The 12334-nt window shown below is 39.3% G+C and overlaps 1 protein-coding gene across 5 annotated transcripts in view; it reads left to right on the forward strand.

The window, feature by feature from the left end:
• zfhx3b (zinc finger homeobox 3b) overlaps positions 1 to 12334 on the forward strand; it is a 285848-nt gene that overhangs the window by 104637 nt on the left and 168877 nt on the right. For all 5 annotated transcript variants that reach the window (XM_084933805.1, XM_084933814.1, XM_084933796.1 and 2 more), the window contains exon 3: positions 10421 to 10463. The gene's annotated coding sequence lies outside the window, so the exon portion shown is untranslated. The remainder of the gene's footprint in view (positions 1 to 10420; positions 10464 to 12334) is intronic.

The raw sequence follows: 12334 nt of genomic DNA on the forward strand, positions 1-12334 counted from the left end.
ATGCGATTGCATTCTTTTCCATTTTGAGCACATAAATCCTAATACTACATATTTGTCAGTTTCAGTGTTTTTGTTTATTACTATTATTATTATTTTAAATTGTTCCTCTATTAGATTGTTAAACCTCCACTGACTGGCAAGCTTTTAGTCTGTTCTGGTTTGGTTTGGCTTTGCTTTGCCATCCCACAAAATATTAATGAAGGTATTGTGAATATTAGCCTACCACACAAAGCATAAGATCTAGAAAGCAGTGGAAAGTCATCCCAATATGTTCTCTAGCCCATCTCAGTAGGGATTGTAAAATAATAGTTGCTGCCTTAACTCAAATTAAAAGTCTCTGCTTTTGAAATAAAAAGAAATAGGTGGAATTTACCCACAAAAAACAAGGCAGCTGCACATGCAAAATGACTGTGCAAACATAGGCTATTCACTTCTGAGCACGGTTTAAGTTTGCAGTGTTGTAATGAAGTCTTTCTTGATTTTAGATGATCATACAGTGCTTGCAATTACATACTATATGCCAGAGGCTTGGGGTTAAGTGTTGGAGCGTGACTGTTACACCGAAAATATCCCAGTGTGTCCAAAGGCCTGTCATTTTACCTTGTGAATCAGAGGCAGCGTGTGTCTGTTTTCATTTTTACTTCAAGGTGTGTGTTGTTTATTACATCAAACTATTTCTCCCCACATGAAAAGAAAATTTCAGGCTTATTAGGGAATGGTGTTTCTACTTCTAACTATGGCACATGCCTGTAATAGTTTTATTCTTCCTGCTGTGCTCTATTCAAAGGTAAATACTCGAAAGTGGTTTGCATGTTCGTTTTTCCAGGCTAAGCCTAATAACTAAAGATTGGGAACTCTGCTTCCTAAGTATGCTTTACACACAGAAAATGTACGTATATGTACATTTTGCTGTATTTACATTAAGATGCAAGGTTACAGTCTGTAGTGAGAAAAGGGATTTCAGCCTTTTATGTTTATATTTTAAAATCTTAACATAAAATAATGGCACCAAAAGCTAGAGTATGGAATGGCATATATAAAACAGCTAAACTAAGAGCTTGCATTGCCTGATAATTTAATGTTTTCCACTTGCTTTTTTTCTCTGTTCTATGTGTTCCTATTTTTGTGTTTCAGTCTGTTACTGTATGTTTGTGTGCACACTTCCTTAATTGCATTAAGAGGATGACGCACTTTCTTACTCTGTTTAAGCTCACTTTAATTGCCTCTGAATGGTGCACTAGGGAAGCAGGGACTGACGGTACAATGTGGACATGCAATTAGCTATCTTTCATAAGATGCTCAAGGGAAAAAGAGAGGGCTCCAATTCATAAAGGAATTTCACACAGAAGGCAACAAATGCTATTTTGTGTCACTGCTGTGGTGGCATCTTGATGGAATGGCATTTCATTCATTAAAGAATCAGACTTTCAGAGAAGGCAAGACAGAGATATCCATTCAAAGGGGAAAAGGATAAAAAAAAATCTGATGAAAGGGAAAAAATGTGCAGTGGTAGCTGGAGACACCAAGATATAGGTGAGGTGCAAATAAAAAATGAGAAGAGAAAGAAAGCATTACAGGAGACAGGAGGAGGGGTGAGGAAAGAGTGATTGTCAGAGATCGCACTAGAGACAGAGTGAGATATGTGTGCCCTGGTGACTTTTCACTTCAGAATGAGTGCACCACTGATGGCACAATGACAGTATGGCTCTAGAAACTAGAGACTGACACATTTCACATATAAGATGCCAAATGTTTTTAAAGCCAGTGTGAGGTAAGTCATTTACAGTATACGACATACAAAAAACATTATTTTTAAAGGAAATGCTTTACTTATTATCAAGCAGACGTTAAAAACCTTGCAACCAGGCTTTGTTCCAGAGAAAATGACAATAAATGTGACCTCCTTCTCTTCTTCTAACATAAACTTTTCACCAGTCATTATTGTGGGCCTCAGATCCATAAAGCTGTTATACATTGCAAATATTACTTTACGTCATTTTTGAGGTGTATCTGAAGTAGATTGACAATAATATGGTAAGCAGCTCTTAAAATGTGATATTAGTTTATGATCCTTTATCTCAGCGGAGACAGGCCACACATGCATTTTTCATGTGTATAAATTTATAAGTGTAAGGCATTAAGTAAATTACGTCATGCATTAAGTTAATGGCATTGTTGCGACACATATCAGAAGCTTTTAATGCCATGCAGTGCATAGGTAGCTCAAATAGCTCTATCTCTTCCTGCTGCCCCTCCTTTTCCTTCTCCCTCTCCTTGTACTCATTTTTCTATGTTTTTTTTTGTTTTTCTGTGCCCCCCTCCCCCTACTACCCCACCTCTAATACCCCTTCTCCCATCTTGGACAATCTCTCCCTGTCTCTTGCCATCTCTCCTCTTCTTCCTCTTTCTCTCTCTCTCTGTCTCTCTCTCATCCCAACTCCATTCTCCGTATCCCTCCCTCCACTCTTCTTCATTTAATAGTGGACCTCAGAGTGGTTGCCATGTCGACCAGCTGGCATATTACTATGGCAACCAGTCTGAGGAGACAAGGCTGCTGATTAGGGAGAGATGTCTAGTGTAGCCAGGCCAGCGGAGGGTGGGGAAGAAAAGGGGGGAAATGGTGTTGGGGTGCTAGAGGGGGGGTTGTATATTATAGGTCTGAACACTGTGTGTGTTTGGGTGTGTATGTATTTATATATGTGTGTGTGTGTGTGTGTCGTGTGCGTCTCAAGAAAATAATAATAATAATATGTTCTGCTTGGTCAGTTGTCTTGTAGTAAACCAAATGACATCCTAGCTCAGATTTAAAACCACTGAAGGTCTCTACCTGTCAGTGTTTTGTTTTATTTTTTATGTATTTATTTATTTATATACAATAAGTGAGAATTAGATAGGACTTTCGTAATCCTCTCCATGTACTCACCATCATTATGTAGGATTGCAATGTATAGTTTCTGACCTTTTTCGTCAAAAGATTAATTATGAAAAAAAAAGAGTATGTTTCCATGCATGTTATATGGGAACTACCTTTACATTTACCTCAAGGTCCACAGTCCTGAGCTACTTTGTTATGGCGTTTACATAGGCAAAACAGAACCAGGCTGAAAATGCTGCTCTTATTGTATTTGAGCAGAATCATATCTGGTGTTATGACATGTGAGGGACGAAGCAGGCAGAGCTTTTAAAAAACTGCACCCTCCTCCAAGAACACTAATGAACGCTGTAGAGGATGCCTCAGACCTCCCAGATCCATCAGAGAAACTAATTACAAGATCCAATTAAAGAGAGAGAGGGAGAAGAAGGGAAAGAGAAGAAAAAGAGAGGGAGAGAGAGAGGGAGCGTTGGGGGGGTTTGGGGGTGTCTCTCTTTACCGTTGACCTAGCCAAGCCATCAGCTCATTCAAGACAGTAATTATAGCTTATTTATTATTCATCCTTGAGCTAAATAAGAGCGTGACATTTCAATAACAATAATAAGGGCAGAAAAAAGGCAGCACAAACTACAGACTTACTAATTGCAGTGCTCAGAGATTAAACGACTGGAAAAATGTTGTTATTTACTTATTCATAACATCTAGACCAGTCATAAGAGCACAGCAATTCACTTTGCTGTAAATGAGTCTAAGGGGCTCTTTCATGAGATCTCCCTGGTGGACGTAATCCTCAGCAAAATCAGGATGCCATGCTTCCCTTAACAAGTGTTTTTGGGGGTCTGTATTACAGGGCATGGCCATAATGACTCTCTCTGACTGTTTTTATCAGTGACTATGGTTCATTAGGATAACCAAAGATATGTAGTTGGTTGAGCTTAACGCTTTACACAACCAAGTAACTTATTCAGGTAGTAATTTAGAAAACATTATATATATATATTCATTTCTTAAAACTACATTATTATCCAGCTATGGCCTAAATTCCTTGTCTTTCCATCATACCATCTTCCCACCTCTCCTCTCCCTAAGCTGAACTTTGAGGCACCTCATTAAGACTGCCAGCTCTTGGCCTCACTGGCTATGGCAGAGGTGAAGAATATCACATAATCATGAAGTGGAGATGGCATTACACTCATCACAAATTATAGATGAGTTTTACTGTGTGGTGTCCTGGCAGACTAGTGCTTAACTTAAGTGACTGTTACATGGGATCTACAGGCTGTGTTTCACCTCCTCTTTGAAACACTCCTTGCTCTTGGAAGTAACATTTATTGAGACTGTCTGTACTAGCATCTGGAATTTGTGTATTATATCACACATTACTGAATATTTTCTTTGATTTTTTTTCCTCTTCAAACTGCTCCTTCCTGCATTGCTTCACAGAGGCTTAGCCAGATCAAAAGTCACAAGTGGTTTAGTGAGACTTAAAGATGAAGTGCTATTTTATCCAAGTCTGATCATTAAAAGGGCACCTATGATCAATACACATGGATGTTTTTTTAGCAGTATTGACAAGGCTCAATGAATATCCATAAACAAAATCCATGACAGTTACAGTTGATTGGCTGATGCATACCTGTATCAGCCATATTAGTGAATATTTTGTTGTCTTCTGTCATTTCCTTGCTTGCTCGGCACTAAGAGTAACTGGCTTTCATCATACAATTCGTATGTTGGGCCTTATGTTGGGGCTATTCCATTTTGGCACTTAGCTGAGGAATAATAATAAAATTTACAGTGATTTGCCTTTGATTTTATCTATTTGCATTTATATCTTCCTCCAAGCCTCTCTTGAAGTCTTAAACCACTAACGGAGTAATGTATAATAGTACAGTTTAACGTGAACCTGCAGTTCACTCTTGAGTCGCTTGCTTCCTTTTCCTCTTAATGCCTTTGTCCTTGAATCCCTGAGGAGCCTTGTTAATATACTTCTGTTAGGTGAATCAGGCAGCCACAGACTTCAGTGTAGATGAATAGTCAATATTTAGAGTTTGGTAGCAGCATGTAAACAGACAAATTCATATGTGCAAATTGGTGTTTTAATATACGGTGTTTCATCTCATGAAAAATAAGAGCATGCTGCAATAGCATGTTCCTTATACTTTACATACGTGCTGTTGCACACAAGCAAAGCCGGGCAGAAACCTTGACCTTGCAGAATCGAAATAAGGGGATTGCAGCCCAGTGACCTGTGGAGGATGGGGGTTTTCATTCACATGCCTGGAAAGCTAAATCTCACCCCACCCTTCTTCGTGACTTTCCTCTTCTCCCTCTTCCACTTCCAGTCGTGTGCTTTTTTCTACCTTCCCTGTGTATGACTAAAACAAGCAGGGGGGAGGCTATACCACTTATCAGCTGATATAGGACATGTCCTCAGACAGTGCCATTGATTGTATTGACTGATTAATTTGTGATTTTCCCATACAGTTGACTGCTTGTAGCTTTAGATGACGGGACTGGGCGTATATGGAATGATTAAATTTTCTCGAAGGGCTTTGGCGTTTGCTGTAGTTCATAAATGAAAAAGTTAAGAAAGCCTAAGATTCTATCTTGTATATTTCTTTTCTTTTCTTTTTTTGTCACAAGAGACTATTCAGGATTCACAAATTAAGAAGGTAAACATCAGTTCTTCTTATTCTTTATCATCATGACCTTCACTTTGACCTCTTTACCATGCAAATGATGTGGAAACTGTCCACATGATTACACACATAGACCATACTTACAGGATCACATCAGATACACAGACAAATGCACTGCCCTCTTGCTCTCTCAACACACTAACAGAAACACATACAGACTGACCAGATCACACCCCCTTGGGGCTGTGGGGCAGTGCTTGAGTGATGTCTCCCCAGGGGGCTGATATTTTATAGTTTGTGTCCATCAGTGCTGTAGCCTGGGGCACCAGGGTTGACAGTAAGTGCTCTCAACACCGGTGACACTGATTCATCTGAGCTATGACACAGATGAGAGGGGAGAGATGAGGGACAACCAGAAAATATTAAACATAAAGTAAAGTTTCTGTCCTGTGTTTACATGAGTGCATACTCTGTGCGCTTAATCAGAATTCAGTACATTTCAGCGTTAGTGAACACCAGACTGACTTCTCCTTTGTGATCTTTGATTGCAGGTCGATCGCAACACACATGGCTGTACTATGATATGGCGGGCTAATATGGGCTAGACTAGGCGAGACTAGAGTTATTGGCTTGAGGAAGGGACGGCAATCTAACATGGCATTTCAATTTCTCATTCTCCCTCATGGCTGTGCTGTGCACTGCTGCACCTCTTCTACATATATATAGGGAGGACGCCTCTGAACCCCAGCCTTCTGGATGCGCATACTAAGCAATCAATGTGTCACCTCTTCCTGACAATCCTATTTTTTCATATGGGGGCCATGCTCATTTTTTCTTGTCAGCAGAAGGTAATTTGCTGTATTGTGATTCAGTCCTAAAACTTGGTGACGAGGTGTCTGATAAGTCTCTGTCTCCCCAATTCCCTCACAGCATTCCATGCATCACCCATGCTACGGAAAAAAAAAAGAAAACCAAAAGAAAGCACCCCCAACCCCCATTCTGTCTACACCCAACTGCACCCCCACAACCCCGTCCCTTCTTTCCACACCAAGCCAAACATAGTTGTATCTGAGGCGGGCTGCTAAATTAGATAAGCGGGGCTGTGGCGCAGCGCCCCTGATTAATAAAAGATGCAGTGCTCCCTGGGGATGGCCCCTCTGAGGGCCGAGCAGAATCTACCCACAGACAATGGAGTTTGCTGGCACACAATGAACAGGAAATGGAGAGAATAAACCAATCATGGAAATATAACATTTAAAGCAGGACTATCCTGTGACCCTCTCTAGCATTATGCATGCATCATAATAGATAATAACAAATGTTGGAAGTGAAAAAAGAACAAAATATTAATATATTCATTTATTTTGAAAGAATATCCTTCTATTGACATATGTTGGATAGACAAGCAGAGGTCCTGCTGTTTTAGGATATTCAGGAGAGCATTTCCAAGTCCTTTAGCAGAAATCCCGCATGGTCAGTGTTGCTCTTGCCACAAACAGTGCACATTTAAAAATATACTTTTTAAAAAATATTATTTTAAGATGACCAAACTATGAAATATGGGACAGAACCTTAATCGCTGGTGTCATTTGCTTTCAGACTCTTATTTGAACACTCATAACATTGCTTTTTGTGTGTAAATCACGAAAGACTCCTAATGAATTTGGAGATAATCCTAAAACAAGCTCAGATGTAGACAACTAGAACAAATTGTTACTTTATTTTTTAGATTTTATTTTAAGAATGATGTAAAAAAAAAAAAAAAAAACCCAGTCTAAATAAAGTCAGCCAATTAATGCATGTTTTAAAAGCCTTTGTTTTTCAAGCCTTGTCTGCAGTTCACACTTGTCAATAGTTGGATATAGTTAAGTTTAATTTAAGCTAAATATTAAACGTGTTTTTCTTTCAGTTGTATGAGGTTCTGGTTATTTTGCTACTTTTCAAAAGAGCAACATCTTTTGTAGCTCTAGTCATAATGTTGGATATGAAACAAGTGCCTGCCACATTAATATGTAGGGCTGTATTTTGATTCATTTACATGTTTTTTTTTAATTATATTTAAACTTATTTTTAAATATAGCAATTGATTGGGTGGGGTTAACAGTAAAAAATAGTTATATTAAGTCTAGTTATTTTCATAGAATACATTTAGAGAATTTGCTAAATGAGAGAAAAAAAATTGTACTACTACATGTAGTTAGCTGCTACAGTTAATACTTAGTACATATTTTGTCATGTTTCATGGTTTAAAGAAAGACTGTCTTCTTAGATTTTAGTTTTTCCGTACACTACTGGTCCACAGAAGTACTCCTTTATAACAGCACAAGAACGATATGAATGTAAATATTGTTTACCTGCAGGAGAGTGTGCAAAAAAAAGGCTAACACATGCTCAGCTACCTTTCACACCCACATCGTGCTATCATGTCATTTCAGTCTTACATCAGTTCCATTCGCATTTGCCATCTAATCGCTTTGTTACCAGGAGAATATTATCCCTCTCACTACTCATGTTTATAAGACAGCCAGCAGTGATCCTGTTGCCTATGGAGACCACTGAAATCAAGGCTATATAGCTATCAGTGTTTCCTTTCAAAATGTGTCCTCTAAATTGTACATTTAATGCTGTTCATACGAATACTTACATAATAATACAAAAGCATCCCCTTAAACCCGCCTTTCTAACGCCGACAGACGGGTTTACCAGGCGAATGCAGGGCTACATCACCACTAAACAATTAACATGAATCCATCAGCACATAGCCTCTTATGTGCGCATGTGCACTCCTGCAGCCACCGGGCTTTAGCAGACGTGTTTCTCCTTTGCTCTGTGTTAGTGGTGATCCATGTGATTGCAGCATGGATCATGAACACTAAAGCATTTATCTTTAAATAACCTCCATCACCCCCGTCGCTACTGAACAATAGCGGGACGCTTCTAATTTTCTGCACTGTAATGGTAGTCATATTGAGATGAAAAAGGTCAGGGGTTGGCTTGCGAGGTTCTGATTGGTTTGGCGTGTCACAGTTCCCCCGGAGGAAAAAAAAGTGGAAAGTGATATTTCACTAATCGAACTGTCCTACAAAAGACCATTTGAGGTGGTGCGTAGAACCAGTTCTGTAATGATCCACCAGTAAAAGACTAAACAAAAATATTTGATTGTGAAGTCTTGCGTCAGCAATTTGTGCTGCTTTTCCATGATCAGTGACACACAGCCTATAGTTTCCCACAAATTGTATTTTAAAGTTTAGTGATTCAAATTACCTCCCACCACCTAAAACCAGCATGGATTGATGGGTTTTCTTTGTGCATAAGTATGTGAATGTGCAGTTTAACCTGCCTTTGACCTTCATGTGCTCACATGTATTCTCTGAGCTACTGTTATAAAACTCTGCATTGGGCTGTTTTAAAAGGGAAAACTATTTCTTGTTGAAGTAGATAATATAAGGTGTTATGCACTGATTCCCCTCAATCCTCAAGCTGTTAGAGTAGCTGCTCCAGTCACATGCACCTAATTTAGGACACAACTCATGCATTTATATACTGTTTGATATTATGTAAATTCCCAAAAAGGGTTGTGGATCACCAACAGTAAGGAAACTTGCATTTGTTTGTCATTTTTTTGTTTTGTTTTTCCCTGCTTGTCAGCTTTTGCATAATCTATTTGGTGAGGTGTCTACATATTTTTTTATTCCAGCCTGAAGACCAAATGCATCACATATTATGCACTGACCCAAACTGCATTTGCCAAACAGCGATTCAGCCAGTGGGAGTGGTCTGATCTTGTTGAGGAAGCTGCCCTTTAAGGTCATTACAATGGTCATGTGATAGGCTAGCAGAGCCCCCTGGGCCATATGACAAACCGAGCTGCCAGGCCGAGGTGTGTGTCAGGGGTGTTTTTCCACAAAGCATTCCATAAAAGTGTAACTGGGCTGTATTTGCCCTTTCCTCCTGCTATGCGTTCAGCCAACAGGCCCCTGAAGATCTCTTAAAAAGTGCTGATCCAGAGAGCTGGGTTGGTGCTCTTGTAATCCTTCTAGCTCTGCTCCACCTCCCTTCACATTCCCACCCTCTATAGCTCCTGCATCTTCCCTCACATTCCCTCACTGTCTCCTGTGGATGCATTGCTCTGGTGTGAGCGAAATAGGTGATTGGATGACGAGGCTTGCTTGGGCCCCAAGCTAATTACCACATGAGAGCATGACTAAATAAATCTTAAGTGCTGCTAATTGCTTGGCAGTGAAAACAATAACTGCGGTACTTGCCCAGAGGCTCTGGCGTAGTGAGGGGCCGGGGCACTGGGGACCGGGGGCCCTGGCACTGGGCCAGTAGAAGACACCAGTCGAGCGCCTCACCCGCTCTGCCGTCATGTTAAAGTCACACACCACTTGGCACTGTCGCTACATGCGCCATCTGCCCCCACAGCCACCACTGAGTCTAACACTAACACACTCCCTACAGCCCTCATCAGCAAAGAATAACGCATACATGACAGGCACAGACAAACTCAGTCTGTCTGTGGAGCCATCATACATCACTGCATTAATAAACATGAATTAGTAATGGCACAATTAGATGGGGTTGTTCTGACATTTACTGGTACAATAATGGCATTCTCCTCTCTGCAACCCCCTTTAGCCAGTAGTGAAGCACCATCAGATGCAGACATTTAGATGTGAGGGGTTAAAAGGGTAGAAATGTCCCTGCCTGTATTTTTTTTTTAATCAGAAAGATCTCTATCAGTGTTGTGTGTTTATATTTTTATATTTATGGTCAGCTAATGATACTGGCCAAAAACGTGAATTCAAATCCTGCTTTGGTTTGGCTTTATTCTTTCTTGCTCTCTTGCCATATGTATATATGTATTTAAACAAGTAATTGTGTGTCTGTGTGTGTTTCCCTGTAGGTTGCATTCTGTGAGTGAAGAACACATTTGGTGTGGCCCAAAGGTACGTTCAACACAGACATACTGCCAGACCTAAAATACTGAATGAGACATGACAAAGTTTTTAGTTTTGTCACAACACTCAGCAAAGATAAATGCCACAATTAGCACAGTTAATTTAGCAGATTCTCTGCACTTTCTGACAAATGTTGTGCGATTGTGTTTTCAAGTAGTCTTCATTTAAAGTCAGTAAATGTTAAAATACTGTCCCCCATAAAAAGACTGAGCCAGTGCAGTCATTGAGCACCACTATATACTGGTAAATATGTACACTATCGAGTTGTTTGATAAAGCACTTTTCCAGGATTGATACTTTTATTTAATGAAAAATTATAAAACTAACAAAACATAGCTTAACATGGATATTATGAGCCGTTAACATGTGTATGTGCAGAAGATAAATATGCCTTATTTTTTTTAACACATTTCTGAAATAAAAATATTGCTTAGAAACACCTGAAAATATACCAATCAAAACACACAGTCGGTTGCAGATCTTGTAAGTTTGTAGGTATCCACATTTTTTAAAATTTCCTTTGGTACTCTTTTTTTATGGACACTTTATTCCATTTTTAATTATTTTATTTGTTTTGCTCAGAGATGAATGGGGTTCGTAGTGATCTTAGTGCCACATTTACCTTCTGCCACTTTCACATCCTCCTTTTCCCTGCTAAACAAGTCTCTTCTCATTTGTACTGTCACTCTTCTGCAGTGTTTTACAGCTTTCCCAGGGGACTCATGCGCTTTTGTTGGCTTTTCTGTGTACACACACAGCCTAATTGGTTGATTAGTTCAGGTTGACTGCCTTGTTAATTGAATAGTAATTTAGATTTGATGTGTTTAATGAAGACCCTAATTTATTGTTTGGCATTCTTCCAAGGATTTGTTTTTGACAGTAGGAATCAAACGAAAAGGATAAAAGGAAACAAGGAAATGACTGCAGCACCCCAGTTCTGCTTTGATAGCGCATGAATTATATCTTCGAGAGAGTTGATAAGGCTTAAGTGTTTATCTTCCTGAAACTAAGCAGATATGGACAAAAGGAGAGTAACAATAAAAGTAAAAGCTATTGGTTAATTGTTCTAACCAATAAAAGAAGATGGATGGATGTTTATGTAATTATGATGAAACATTGTTTAATGGGTAAAGCTCTAATTTTGAGGCTGTATCGATCAACTCCTGGCTTAAATCTCTTAGGTCTTAGGCTTTGTTGGTTTATGGCACAAACTGATTTATTTGACAAGTAGGTAATGCAAATGTAAGTGTGCAATTTATAACCTTTGCAACTGCTTTCTTTCGTCCACTTTTTTTTAGCCAGCCAAGGTTGTTGGCTAATCAACTTTAGCTTTGCATGGGCAAACAAGACTTTCATTCATTTGAATGGTGCCAGGATAGTGTTTCAGGACGGATGCCAACATAGCAGAACAGGGCTGTTTGCTGAATGACGACACAGTCATCCAACAAGGCATTGCACTGGCCAGTCAAACAAAGGCTAGCACACAGTCTTGTTGGAGTACTTCAAAACATGCAGCTTGTAACTGTACTGTAAAGCCTGTCTTTCCTGTACAGCGTTTTGCCACATGATATGGTACACCACCTGCATTTGCTGTACTGTATTTTCACAGTTATATTAGTGCAGTAGTACCTTAAACATGCCCCCACCAGTGCAACCCCCAGTATTGTTCTAACACAGGTCCTGAATCTTTGCTGTTTGCCACTCAAAAAGTTCATGTTAAGAATATGGACATTTATCTTGAATAAATAGATTATACTAGTTTGCACTGTAGCTTTATATTTCAGATTTATTTACGTGTCATGATAATTAGTCACTGTACGGACATTTGTTTATATTAACACATATGTCAGAGACCTGTG

Source organism: Perissodus microlepis, chromosome 1 (genome assembly GCF_051167445.1).
Source record: "Perissodus microlepis isolate ML-2025 ecotype Zambia chromosome 1, ASM5116744v1, whole genome shotgun sequence".
Classification (NCBI taxonomy): Eukaryota; Metazoa; Chordata; class Actinopteri; order Cichliformes; family Cichlidae; genus Perissodus; species Perissodus microlepis.